At 51.1% G+C, this 14,373-nt stretch overlaps 1 long non-coding RNA gene across 1 annotated transcript in view; it reads left to right on the top strand.

The window, feature by feature from the left end:
- Positions 1-1,589: 1,589 nt before the first annotated feature.
- The window catches only part of LOC116750693, a 20,933-nt gene continuing 8,149 nt past the window's right edge, over positions 1,590-14,373 (top strand). The window contains exons 1-2 of the long non-coding RNA XR_004349061.1: positions 1,590-1,697; positions 10,577-10,588. This is a non-coding gene — a long non-coding RNA (uncharacterized LOC116750693). The remainder of the gene's footprint in view (positions 1,698-10,576; positions 10,589-14,373) is intronic.

The following is a 14,373-nucleotide window of genomic DNA, read 5'->3' as shown; positions in this document are numbered from 1 at the left end:
ACCTTCATGCTGTGAAAAGCTTTTGTGTCCAAACGAGAAGTCTCAGCAGTGGAAACTGCTACTCCTAACCTAGAATGGTTACACAGATGCCCTCCACCATATCCTATGTTTCAAGATCCTACCTATGTACATGTAAAATAAGGAAGGACTCAAGTCCTTTTCAACCAGTTTCAAGCCAACACCATAACAATTATGTCTTTCTCAATAAATGAGGTAAAAGTAAAAAGTGATGTAGCTTTGTCAAAGTTAAATCATAGGCTAAAATCCTGTATATCTCTAAGGCATATCAATTTCATCTAGGCTCTCAAGATACAACATCACTGTTATGGGAGAACTTTTACATTTTCATCACACACATTAATAGTGATTTTAAAAGAAGTTCTCTAGTCCTCTACATTATTTCACTAATATTGACAACTTAACTAACTCATATACGTACAATAGATGAACAGGTAGAGAAAATTTGAACAATTTACCAGCCATTATTGTAATCTTAATTGCCCTATCATCATTGTGAATCCTTTACATGATACATGAAATCAATAACTCTTCTCAAACCATAAAAACTATGGGTCAGTAATGATACTGAAGCTACAAATACACAGATTATGAAGATTTAAATGTTGACTCCTCTGTAATCCCCACATCAGAGCTAAAACCAGGAGAATAATGACTAATAGAAGTCAACAAACTAGCAGTATAGAGATAGTCACTGAATATTTGTTTCATCTGAAATTGTTGTACACTCCTGGGTTGTTCCTTCTTAGGCCTAAAAAGAGCTGCTATCCCAGGACGGCTAAATTAAAGAATCTTAATACTGACAGGACCAGGCCTATGTTGTGAACAATGATCAGTAGAGGTCGTTTTCCTGAGTTCAAAGACAGGACAGAGGGATATGGCTGAGATATGGGCTGAATCTGGAGCCCATGGGGATGCACTGTCCAAACTCCAGGATAGGAATGGGGCCTCTAGGGTCCCAGGCCACCCACCGCGCCCTCCCGAGCAGGAACTTGGCAACATTCCCTGTCAGTGATGAGGCAGCCCTAGCACTTGTCATACCCCAATGCTGTGTCCTATGTGGGTCCCATGCTCTTGGGACCACACCCACACTCTGCAGGTCCATGCTGCAGGGTCCTTTGTGCCTCAGGAGTAGAGACCACACGGCAAGCAGTTCCCTCCCCAACCAGCAGGAGGAGGGGAGGAGAGCAGGGGCACCAGGGGAATCTCACTCAGACAACAACACCCCAGGGGTGCCAGCGGGGCCAGTGATGATACAGATGAGGCACAGACCAAGAGATGGGACCAGAGGGCCCAACAGGCAGCTGGTCAGGTCCTGGCTCATCTGCACCCCGGACACCTTTGTCCCTCATACACCCCCTTCCTCATACACCCTCTCCTTAAATGCAGATTCTTCAGATGCAAACAGGCAGAGCTTCAGACTGAAAGTCAGCTCTTCCAAAGTGACCGTCAGCAAACACTGCAGGATTCCACTCCAGTGGGTGCCCTGGAGTCGACAACTCAGGGACCAAAGTGGACATTGGTGCCGGGGGCAGTGGGAAGGGAAGGGGAGTGAGACTTTCATGGTTGTGGAAGTTTGGTTTTGCAAGATGAAAAGTTCTAGGGATGGTGGTGATGGCTCCACGAGAAGGTGAATATATCTGATGCCTCAGAAACGTGCACTTAAAATGGTGATGATGGTAAAGGGTATGTGATGTGTGTTTTATTTCACTTAAAATAAATTCATAAAATAATGTCTTGTTAATTGAGATGCCATTTTGACTCCCCTTCATCACAAATGTCGGAGGACCAAACAGTCCCCCACCTAAGGGGACATCAGAGTATCTTCACATGGCACATGGGAGACCATTCTTAAGGGGGGCTAGTCTGTGCTCACCTGACCTCTGTCCATTGGGACCCAGGCAGTGGTGACCCCCATACATTAGACATATGAAATGCTATGATATTAATATGATACCACCAAGTGTTGTCACCCACCAGAACACAGAGCAGCAACCCACTCAAACATGCCTGACCTCATGTGAATGTGACAAGATTAAGAGAAGAAAAGGAACCACAGGATAATCAGGGCAACACTCTTAATTCAGATGTTGGAAATCTCAAAGGGGATAAGAAACTCTTCAGGCAAAGAGCAGATATGGGGTCTCCCCGTACATGTGATCCCGACACATGCAGATGTGGTGAGACCCACACAGTCCCCACACCCTATACCTAGGGTCGCACATCCACACTCACCACGGGGACCCACCTCCCCAGACCCTGCACCTAAAGTCACACGTTCTCACTCACTGGGTGACCCCACCTACCCAGACCCCTCCACCTGGGTCACAGGTGCACAGTCTCCAGCATGACCCCACCTCCCCAGACACCCTCAACTGGGGTCACACGTGCACAGTCTCCAGGGTGACCCCACCTCCCAAGACACCCCCACCTGGGGTCAAAAGTGCACAGTCTCCAGAGTGACCCCACCTCCCCAGACCCTTCACCTTGGTTCACACATGTACAGCCTCCAGGGTGACCCCACCTCCCCAGAACCCCCACACCTGGGGTCACAGGTCCACACTCACCAGGTGACCCCACCTCCCCAGACACTGCACCTGGGGTCACACGTCCCCTTGGTCAGGACACCATGGCTCTGCTGGTGGCTCCCCTACTGTGGAAACAAGCTGGGTCTCTGGGACCTCCCGGGATGGGAAAAAGTGTAAGGTGGGTCTCCTCTCCCCACACTTGTCCCAGAGAAGTCCTCCTCTTCTCACTTTGGTTCTGTGTGATTTTAACTGTTTTTAAAGCTTTCATGCTAGAGTTGAACACACTACCTTGGTTCTGGCAGGCTCAGTCCTTTCTCGTCTCACTTACATGTTGAGAAAACTCACAGGACAGCAGGGCTGAAAGATGAGAGGCAGCTCTGGACTCTGCTGAGTAGGGACGGTAGACTGGAAGGAGAGCTCAGCAGCAGCCTCACCTGTTTCCCATCGGCCTTTTGCCCAATCTGCGTGCCCTGCAATCAATTCACCAGCTAAACCTGCCTCCCTACGCACCATGCACGTGCTGGTGAATTGGAATTATTGCCAGGTAGCCCTCCTGCGGATTCTCCACAAGCCCCAGGGAAGGTGAACCTTGCAGGGATTAAGACTAAGGCCCCGACCATAGCACTGACCCTTGGGAGGACCAGGTAACCACACTCAGAAGAGAGGCTGTTACCTAGACAAGCCCACCTCAGCTCCAGACCCAGACATCTAAGCACTGACCTTCAGATGCAGGCACGGAGCTTCCCAGTACCGAGGCCAGGCCGGGTCTCTCTACCCAGGTTCCCATAGTCCTAGTGTACACAGAACACAGTCAGGTCTAAATCTTCTTATTATAGACAACACATGGTCAGCTCTAAACATAATCAGTAGACAGGACATGCAGAGGTCTAAATCTACCGTGTAGACAGAACTTGATCATGTTTAAACTACCTTACGGCTGATCTCATAGGAGGTACAGGTCACACACATGGGTCCCTCATCTTTGGACACCCACATCAGGAAACTGAACAAAATCGTTGTCATTAAACATTTCAACAGGCAAAACAAAAATGTTACCAATTTCTCTGGCCACCTGATGGTCCGGATTCACGGGTGAGCCGCGAACTTCTTAGAGTGCAGCCCAGTCTGCTGCCAGGACAGACAAGAAGTGGCCTGATTCCAGCCTCCCAGGCTTCCAGAAGGAGGCGGCCGCACTGGAAGCCCAGGCAGGACAGTCCTGCATGGTCCAGGCTGGGAGATCCCATCTGTCCATTCCGCTGGCCAATTCCGGGCGGGGCGCTCAGGGCCACTGAGAGCCCTGCACTCAGGTCCTGCTTCCCTGAAGCGTGTGTGGGAGGTCGGGGGGGTGGAGGGGGTGTGTGGCTGATGGCACCTATGGCTCCCGGTCAGATGACCTCACGCCCTGGGGCTGACACCCAGCACGGGCACCGAGCTGTCTTCGATGGGAGACACGGGGAGAGGTTGGGGCACAGAAGCCGTTGGAGAGGAGAACCCACCGCGGAACTCCTTGCACAGTGGCTCATCCCCACCTGGTGACTCGCCTGCCCATCGTGGGCTGCATGCCACCACCCCACCACCCCTGAGTGCAAAGTGCCTGCTCTTTCAAAAACACAGGGTCTCACATGAAGAAGACCCAGCGGGGACTGTCACCCCCCCACACTCCTGATGCTGTGTTTGAGGAGAATGAACCCCCTTGACTGGGCGATGGGACCCTGTGAGGAAAGAGGTGACAGCCGCATTCCAGTTGGGGCCTGGCTGAGAGATGGGAACACAGGAGCCACGTTAAGGGCCTGGAGGCCATGCCAACAGGAGGGGCACACCCAGCCCTGGCCAGACTCTCCAACTGTGACATTGTAGCTTATAGGGGATCCAGGGCAGGTCACTGAATGTAATAGGGGCCTAAGCTGGACACTGAATGAGGCTTAAAGAAGGTGTGAAGCATGTTACTGAGACAGTGACAGTCACTGGAAGACAGACTCTGTGTCAGGACATCCTGCTCCATCCATTTAAATCCCTGAGATCTGTGACCTTTACCTGGCTGTGCAGGATTGTTTGAGCAGGTGTGTGCGGACATATGTGGGGCACAATTCAGTCTGCAACCAACTTGCAAGTGGTTCCAGCAAACACACAGGTGTGCACACAGGCAGGCACAGCACACACACATGCACGTGAACAGCACAAATATATTCACACACTAGCATATGAACACACATGCACGCATATGCCGTGCACACACTAACGTGTGCAAGTGCACATACACGTGCACAGCACATGTATGCAAACAGGCACATACACATACATAGCACACACACAGGGAATAAAGTGAATACCGTAAAGCATTAATTCCTGAACGCAAGTGAAGCTGACATGTATTATTCCCTTTATCTTAGCTTTGCTGGTTTTCACAATAAAAAGTTTAAGAAAAAAGTTAATGGCAAATGACTTTTGATTCATAGGACTTTCCCATGTTATTCCACAAATATTATATGACATGAGAAATGAATGTAGATATCACATGTGTCCATTAACAAATGAATGGAGAAGCAAAACATGGTCCATCCATACAAGGGAATGCTATTCAGCCTATTCTGACACAGGCTGCAGCAGGGATGAACCCTGAGGGCATTATGCTCAGTGATGTAAGCTAGACACAAAAAAAAACAAACAGTGCTTGATCCACTCATACAAGGCCCCTAGAGCAGTCAGAACCATAGAGACAGAAAGCAGGATGGTGGGTGCAGGGGCTCCGGGAGGGAGAATGGGGAGTGAGTATTTAATGGGGACTGTTTCAGTTTTGCAAGGTGAAAATGTTCTGGAGGACGATGGCGGCCAGGGTTGTACAACAGTGCAAATTACTTCATGACCCTGAAATGTGCACTTAAACATGGTTAAGACAGTAAATTTTATGATATGTGTATCTGACCACAATTTTTAAAACTTTTAAAAAAACAACAGGAAGTAATCCATGAATACCACCAGATTCACAACTTCACTAACAACCGAGGGATTAAAACCATAAGAAAACTACGGCGCACACACCTACCAGAATGGCAGACATGAAGACACAGTATCAAATATCAGCAGGATGTGGAGCAATGGAAAGCCTGGTGCGCAGCGGGCGGTGCAAACACTTCTGAAACAATCGGGCCTCAAAGAGCGAAGTCCGTGCACACAGACCCACAGTGTTCCTCCCAGCTGAACACAACCCCCCCAGCCCTGCACCAGGACACACGGACATGGACTCTGCAGCCACAGGAGCCAAACCTGAAAGAACCTGAAGGCCATCACAGAAATGAACCCTGCACGCTCCTATGAAGGAATATTCCACAGCAACAGAGTACATTTTGTTTAAAGGTAGTAAAACTATAAAAATTATTTTTAAAATAACCCTATATTCACAAGATGAAAGAATTTCATGGACACGATGCTGAGCCATCAAGAGCAACAAAGCAGCAAGCACGGTATACCCACTTACAGACTTTGGAACTAGGCAAAGCTGGGCTGCGTTATTTAGGGATGCGTGCCTGGGCGTAAACTATGAGGACAAGTCACTGACACAAAATCAGGAGAACAGCGACCTCACGGTGGGGAGGAGGCTGTGACGAGGGAAGGGCACTCCTGGGTGTCCACTCATCAGGTTCTGTTTCTTGATCTTTATGATTATTCTTTACATATGTATAACCTAATCCTTAATATGTACTTACAGCTTATCATTTTTGTTTATTAAAAAGCGGGTATCCCAGCAAAGTAGAAGGAGACCTGCTTCTCCCAAGGAAGAAAAGAAATAGTTTCTACCAGTGAAATCTCGATACCATGGCTGCTTCAACCATTAAGCCTGACAACAACTCCCATGAGAGGGGCACCGGGGCCACGAGACTCAGAAGGAGGCTCTGGGGCCTCAGTCCTGGGTCACTGCCTCTGAGGAGTCCACGGTACCTGGTCAAAGTTCTCAGTCATTCTGTGCACGACGCTTTTGCCTTGGTCGCTCTGGCACAGCTCGGCCAGCATCATCGCTGGGAAAGAAAGAAGAAACGTGCAGAAGAGGGAACCGGGCTTCAAGCTGACCCACCTCCTTCTACGGAGATGATGCCACACTCCTTAAGAGAGGACAGCAAGGCCACAGAATCCAGCCTCTCTGCCTGAGGCCTGGCCACACTAGCACCCCACGCTTCTGATGCCACAGGGAGAGTTTCGCAAGGTGCCCTCAGACCACCTGGTTGGACACAATGGGGCTTTCAAACATGCAGGTCCTGTGCGACCCCGCACCTCGGCTGTCAGATTCTGGAGGTGGGTCTGGAAGCCTCCAGGTTTTCGCTTTTGATCACAGCTTTATTGAGACCGAATTTCTGTACCACACAGTTAACCCACTTTAAGTATTAAGCTCAGTGGTGTTTTGCATATTCACAGGGTTGTGCACCCACCAGCACAATCCATTTGACAACATTTCCATCATCTCCCCAGAAGCCCACTCTTTAGAGGCCACCCCTCATTTCCCACAGCCCCAGCATCACCAATCCACTTTCTGTCTCTGTGGGCTTGCCTGTTCCGGATGTCTCACGTAAGTGGAATCCACTAATTGTCTTTTTGTGTCTGGCCTCTCTCACTGAGCGTCATGTTTTCGAGGTTCATATACACCATAGCCTGTGTCAGTGCTTCACTCCTTTTCCATGGCTGAGTCACCCTTAGCCTCTCTGCTTTTAACTCTACAATTAATTGTGTCTCCCTGCCTGCACCGCACAGGGCTGATGAGGATTTCACCTTCCGTCATTCTTGGGGTGTAAGCTGAACTTTGAACCAGCACCAAGGGGTCCTGTGAAGAGGCTGAAAGCCCAGCCCCACAGGGTGCACAGTCGCCGTGTGTGACCAGAGCCCAGGAGGAAGGGTGTGATGGGCCTGCCTGTTTACGGGACCAGCGTCCTACAGTCTCATGGGAAACCAACTCGCTGGTCAGCGTTCCGTGGGAGGTGCTCCCCACGGTGTCAAGGGGGCAAGACAGACTGGTCAGGGACCACGGTGCTGCCTTCAGTTCAGGCCCACCCATACTAACTGTCTAGGTGGAAAGTGCTGAGGCTCCAGGGGAGGGTCCTTCCTGCTTCTTCCAGCCTCTTGGGGACCCAGGCATCCCTGGGCTTCTAGCTTCATCCCTCCCATCTCTGCCTTCATCTTCATGTGGTTTCCCTTCTGTGTTTGTGTCTCCACTCATCATATAAGCACACAGTTACACAGGATTGGGACCACCCTAAGGCCCTTGTCTTACCTACATACACAACCAGGCCCTACTTCCAAATGAGGTCCTGGCCTGAGCCCCTGGGGTCAGGGTATGGACATCTCTTTCCCTGGGGGGTACACAATCCCCCTTCAGTCTGAGATAACAGTAATGTTGCCCGGGAAACAAGCCAGCCCCTTACCTAAGCCAGCCCCTCGAAGAGGTCTGAGCCTACCTGGTCTCTTGGAAACTGACTGGGCAGGAGAGTGCGGCTCAAGACCCGAGTGTGAAGGACACCAGGAAGCACCCGTGTGAGGCTCCCCTTCGCAGCGGCAGTGGTGGACCCGCTGATGAGGTCCAGCAGCGCAACCCCGAGCTCCTTAGAGGACTTGACCCACGTGGACTGGGGGCGACAGGCAGCAGTGAGTGGGTGTGTGATGAAGTGTATGTGACGGGCCTGCAGTGAGCAGGTGAGCACATCTGTGTGTGTGACATCAGGCACACGTGATGGGTCAGCAGTGAGCACACATGTCTGAGATCAGGTGAGGTACACACTCACGTGATCAGGTTCATGTGGCATCTTAGTGGGCAGGGCACCACAGGGCTGCAGTGCTGCCACGGGCTCGAGCCACTGACCCTGCCTGGTGTGGAGCATCCCTCCCCCACTACATGCCCCAGCAGCTCCCATGTCCCCAGCTATGTCCCCCTCAGTGGCTGCACCTGTGCAGAGTATGTCCCCTGGGCAAGTAGTTCTTGAAAAGGGTCACCTCCGTGGTGACGGCGACCTTCCTCTTCTGCTGCTTCAGCGGGGGCTGCCCCTGACAGTGGCAGTTTGCACCAAGGCATCCGGGCCACAGAGGGCTGGTCCCTGCACCTGAGACCAAAGAGAAGGACTTGAGGGGCTGCGCTTTCTCCCACCAGGAGCCCCATATCCAGGGGGGCCAGTGGGGGCATGTCAGACACACAGGGCTGGACATTCTAGTTCATCTTCCCCCAATACGGTGGGTGAAGAGAGCCATGTGGGACCTCAGACCACGTAGGACAAGGCGCGTGTCGAGGACCATCTCACCGCTGTCGCTTGGCCAATTCAGTTTGCACTCCTGTGAAATGCTGCTCATGACCGGCTTTTCTCTACGTGAAAGCTGAAAAGAACTGCTTGTATTTAAAAAGTGACACATTTGTGTGAATTTGACGAAGGGGTACGTGCAACCAAGCACACAGCTTGGTAGGAGGTTACTGCTATTCAGGAGGGACAGATACCTTAATGGTTTTAGCGTTTTTCTAAATGTGGTAAGAGGTAAGAATCCAGGTTCATACAAATTTTCTCCTGAAAATATGGAACTCTCTGAGGGCCAGTTCTGGCCCAGAGTACAAAATGCCTCATCCTGATCTTTGCCCTGAATTCCTTTCAGGGTGTCCTGTAAGTCAGCGATTGTGGTGGTTGAGGACTTAATTCTTGTAGAACTGAATCGTGGGCAACTTTCTTTATGTTACAATCCCCCCCCTTTTGGTCGTAATTTTGACCAAGGTTTAGGAGGCATTTCATGACCAATTTATCCCACGGCACCTGGAATACTCATTCCCAGTTCAGGTGAGGATTTCATTGATAGGCCACTCAATGTGCTGTTACTGGACTAAGCCCTGTTAACAGTAGCCCAAAGCCACTGGGTCACCTGTTCTATTAGTCTGTTATGGTCCAGGAAATGGTTCCCTCTTGTAGCGTCTTCCCATATCTAGAGTTATACTATTAAAATCACCAATCTTATAGAACTATGCATTTGACAATTGTTTTAGACACTGTCCTGTGCCTGCCCGCCCTTCCTGGGAAGGACCTGCTCGTGATTTTCTGAGCTGAGAATCTGACTCTGTTCTACTTTACACACAAGTTATTTCTATATGGCTTTAAGATAGGCTGAATTTTGCAGGAATAGAACAACAACGTGATTCTAGGAAAGCTTGTTCGCACAGTTATTCAGAACTTTACCAAGAATTCTCTGACAGTTTGGAAAGTCAAATCTCCTGGTAAAGTGGCTCAGAGTTTCTGAATCGCCAGTTAATGCACCAGGATTGCTGTCACCACAGTAATTCGAATTCTATACAACAATGCCTATTTGTCCTCATTTAAAAACATTAAATATAAAGTTTGAAGCCAGTTGAATGTTACCTGCCTTTTCTTAAATCTAAATTGAAGAAAAATTTAAGCAAACATCTGATTACTTAGTGTAGTTGAAGCCAAGCATTCACCTATTAAATTATGTATTATTTCATTAAAATGTATTTGTCATTAATTCTCCTCTCTATTGTAACAGTAGCTGCATACACACATATACATAATCATACTTAAATTGTATGTGTAGAGAGATTATCTTATCTCTGCCTCTGATTTCAGAAAGTGAGCAGAGCATTACAAAGTACTTGATATAAAAGGGGTGAGTGTCTGATGGGCTGACAGAACACCCATGACATAGCATTTCATTCCCTCTAAGGTACTAGAATCCAAAAGACAGACAATAAAAAGGAGAGAACTTGGAACCTTCAAACAGCGCTAGTGGGAATGTGAAATGGTGCCACCATTTTGGAAGACAGTCTGGCAGTTCCTCAAAATGTCAAACATGGAGTCACTACAAGACCCAGCAATTCCACTCCTACGTATAAACCCAAGAGAAAGGAAAACACACATCCACACAAACACTTGTACATGCATGTTTATAGCAGCATGATTCACAACAGCCAAAATGTGGAAACCACCCAAATGACCATCAACAGGTGAACAGAGAACAGATAAACGCAATGTGCTCCATCCAAACAATAGAATATTACTCAGCCACGAAAAGGAGTGAAGCACTGACACTCGCTACAGTGCTGACAAAACTCGAGAACACAATGCTCAGTGAGAGAAGCCAGACACAGAAGGACACTGTCTTAGTCTGCTTGGGCTGCCATAGCAAACTACCAGGCTGGGGGCTTCAACAACAGAAATGTATTTCCTACAGTTCTGGAGGACAGAAGTCTGAGATCAGGGTGCCACTACAGTCAGGTTCTGGTGAGGCTCTTCTTGGTTGTATGTGGCATCTTCTCCCTGTGTCCTCACATGGAGAAGATGTGAGGGAGCTCTCTGACATCTCTTTTATAAGGACACTAATCCCATAATAGGGGCTCCACGCTCATGACCTAATCACTTCCCAAAGGCACCACCTCCTAATACCATCTCCTTGGGGGTAAGGATTTCAACATGTGAATTTTGGAGGGACACAAACATTCAGCCAAGAACAACCACAAACTGATTCCATTTATATCAAATGTCCAGAACAGGCAAATCCACAGAGACAGGAAGTGGGTTAGGGCCAAGGGCTAAGGGAGGGGGAAGGGGGGTCTCCTTTTGGGGGGTGAGAATGTTTTAGAACCAGAGGGAGGTGGTGCTGGCACAACACTGTGAATGTGATAAATACCACTGAGTTGTTCAATTTAATGGTGAATTTTATGTTACATATATTTTAATCACAACTAAAAAAATAATTATTCATCACATCAACATCTTGACACCTCAAGGAATTTCCATTTCTGCCAAGAGATCCTGTCTGCTTGCCCATGTGATTTCTGGGGCCCCGGGTGACCTCGTGTGGGCCGTGGAGTGTAAATGAGGGCATGAACAACCCCTCACAGGGACGATCCAGAGGCAGACCCAGGGCTCGTCCCCAGTAGCACAGGACAGAATCCATTTGGATTTATCATTGCACTGTGAACAGCCCCATGAGGCTGCTGGCCGTGTACTGCCTGACTGCAGCCCTGGACACTGGGGCCGTGGCCCAATCCCCCTCACCCCAAGACTGGGACCTTCCAGGTGAAGCAAACGGCACTGCAGTCAGTGCTTGGGAGCTGCTGGAGCACGGGCCCAGCCACAGAGTAAGGCCGGAGCACTTACAGCTACCTGCAAACGCGCATATTAGAAACATGATTTTTCCGTAACGCACGGGAGACCTGAAAGTGTGTTTTCTCAGGTAAACTGGTAATACCACCCCCTTCATGTGTGGACGCCGCCCTTACGGCGGCAGAGTTGAGCACTTACCCCTCCCCCACCAGAATTGACCTCCAAGGCCTCCTGGGGATCCTCCCCAAACCCTGAGGATGTGTCCTGCCTGAGGCTCCCGGCACAATATACTCCCACTCAGGCCGGCCTGCAGAGGTCACACAGAGGTCGGGCCCTGAAGCAGCAGGATGTGACCCTGGACACAGGCATATCCACACTGCACAGACTGGGTCCCTAAAAACAAGTGTCAGGTTACTTCTTTGGGCCATGCCCCTGTCCCGCTCGAGGTGCAAGGCCCACCCCACTGCCCAGCCCGTGTCCCTTTCTCTGGGGCACCTGCGGGACTCAAGCCCGCACCTTGCCCAGCCCTGCCTCCCCACCATGTAAGGCTGTCAGCATAACTGATGCCATCCTGGGCTCGTCCTTCCGCTGACCTTACCCAGGACTGTACTGTGTGGTCAAACACTTCTCTGTCCTCAAGGCTTTTCTAGTTAATAGAGGCTGTTTAGTAATTATCAGGACCAGGTGGCCTTATGCTTTGTTAGTCCCCAAACAAGGAAGACCTTCGCTGACGTGTTCCCGGTGCCCATGAGGCCAGTTACCCATTCATGAACCTTGACTTAGGAATGTACGTCCTGTTTCCAAGCACCCCCCCCATGTTAACCATAAATTGTCCCAGTGACCCTTTGGCCATACAGAGCGCAGCTGCACATGCTTCCTTCCAATTGTTGTCCAATCCCACCCTGTGAGTAAACTACCCAATAATAAACGGATCCGTTAATTACCTGGAGCTGCCTGCCTCGGTTTTCGGTCTCACAATGCCCTGTCAGTTCGGTGGGCACTTCTCTTTCCCTCCATCCTCTAACACCTCACCTACTACTGTGGGTTCAATAGTATCCCCCCCCAAATTTATATCCATTCCTACCCCAGAATCAGGCCTTATCTCTGAAACAGGGTGTCTGCAGATGTGGTTAACATGAGGTCATGCTGGATTAGGGAGAGCCCTAAATCCAACAGCTGGTCCTTATAAGAAGAGGGAAATCTGGACACAGGCACAGAGGAGAAGCCACGTGACGATGGAGGCAGAGGTGTGGGTGATGCAGCCCCAAGTCCAGGGGCGCCAAGGATTTCTGGAAACCAGAGAAGCCGGGAGAGGCCAGGGCAGATTCCCTGAAGTTCCAGCAGGAACCAACCACACCTTCATTTTGTATTTCCAGCGTCCAGAACTGCGAGAGGGAAATCTCTGCTCTTGTGAACCCCCCAGCTTGTGGCATGTTGTCACGGTCGCTCTAGGACCCCCACACCTGCCAGATGATGAGACACGAGGCATCTGAGGAAAGAGCCCCTCGGTATCTGGATGAGCATCTCTACACACACGTCTGGGTGCTGAAGATGGAGGACATGCAGCTGCCTCCCCACCTGAGCTGTGCCTCATGCTGGCCTTGCAGTCCAGCTCACTCTTGTCGTATGTCCAGTGGATGACCAGCCTCTGTTGATGCAGGCGCCCCACCGCTGTCCTGCGACGTCCCCACGCACATCCCACTCACAGGCTGTGCTCCGGCCGTGGCTGCTCAGCAGCCTCAGCTTGGCTGCAATGACAGGTCAGGGGACCTGCTGGCCCCTCCCAGACTAGGGTCGGTGCCTGAAGCAGGAGGCCCTGGGCAGCCGCCAGGTGAGGCCTGGAGCAGGCACCTCGAGCTCCTCAGGGCCCTGATGCAGCCTCACGTGCCACCAACCCCACACACTCACTGACAGGCTGGAGGCTCCGTGTCCCCAGGCACTAGGCACTTCTCGAAGGAGGCCCTGGGATGTGTCTTCAAACCTCTCCACGTTTGGCTCAACCTGGCTGGGAGCCCAACGGACGGCCGCCTTCGTAGGAGCAGACAGAGGGCATCCCTGAGGCCCCTGTGCCTCTGCCCCTAAGTGACCCCGCACTTCGCAGACCAGGCCATCCGCCTTTGACCACCACGTCCCCCTGCCAGCTCCGGCCCGGCCCTCTAGAGACTCCTCACTCCCCGGAGGGAAGGGCTGACCGCCCCTCGGCCTCCCTCTCACCTCCGCCTGTCCGTCCATCTTCCCTGAGTCACGACACCACTCCCTCCGTGAGGCTCCTGGATTCCGGCCTGGGGCCCCGCCCCCCACACGCCCCCACGAGCTGTGTCGACCACCAGGATTGGCCACCTCAAGAGGTCCCGGAAGATGGACTCCCCGGAACCTCAGAATGGGACTTTGTGTGCAGATGGGCCACCGCAGAGGTGCCGGGGTTGAGATGACATCCCTGACCTGTAATTGGGGGGTTTCTCATGGGGGGAATTTGGACACAGACACATGGGGGAGAAGGCGATGTGACAGCAGAGACACAGCTGGGGCTGGGAATGGCATGGGACCTATTTACCCCAGAACCCGCGAGAGGAGCGGGCCCCCAATACCTTGACCTCAGGCTCCAGGCCTGAAAGTAGGCTGCCCCTGTCCCAACCCCACACCCCATCTGGTGTTCTGTGCCGGGGCCGCAGGAATCCCACACCCGGCCTGCGGGGGGCGGCACTGTGCTTACTGACACCCAGGACCGTCACCAGCCGCCTCCCCTCTGGCAT

Source organism: Phocoena sinus, chromosome 3, assembly GCF_008692025.1.
Source record: "Phocoena sinus isolate mPhoSin1 chromosome 3, mPhoSin1.pri, whole genome shotgun sequence".
Lineage (NCBI taxonomy): Eukaryota > Metazoa > Chordata > Mammalia > Artiodactyla > Phocoenidae > Phocoena > Phocoena sinus.
The sequence above is the reverse complement of the archived record's forward strand: the minus strand, read 5'-3'. Positions and strand labels throughout refer to the sequence as shown.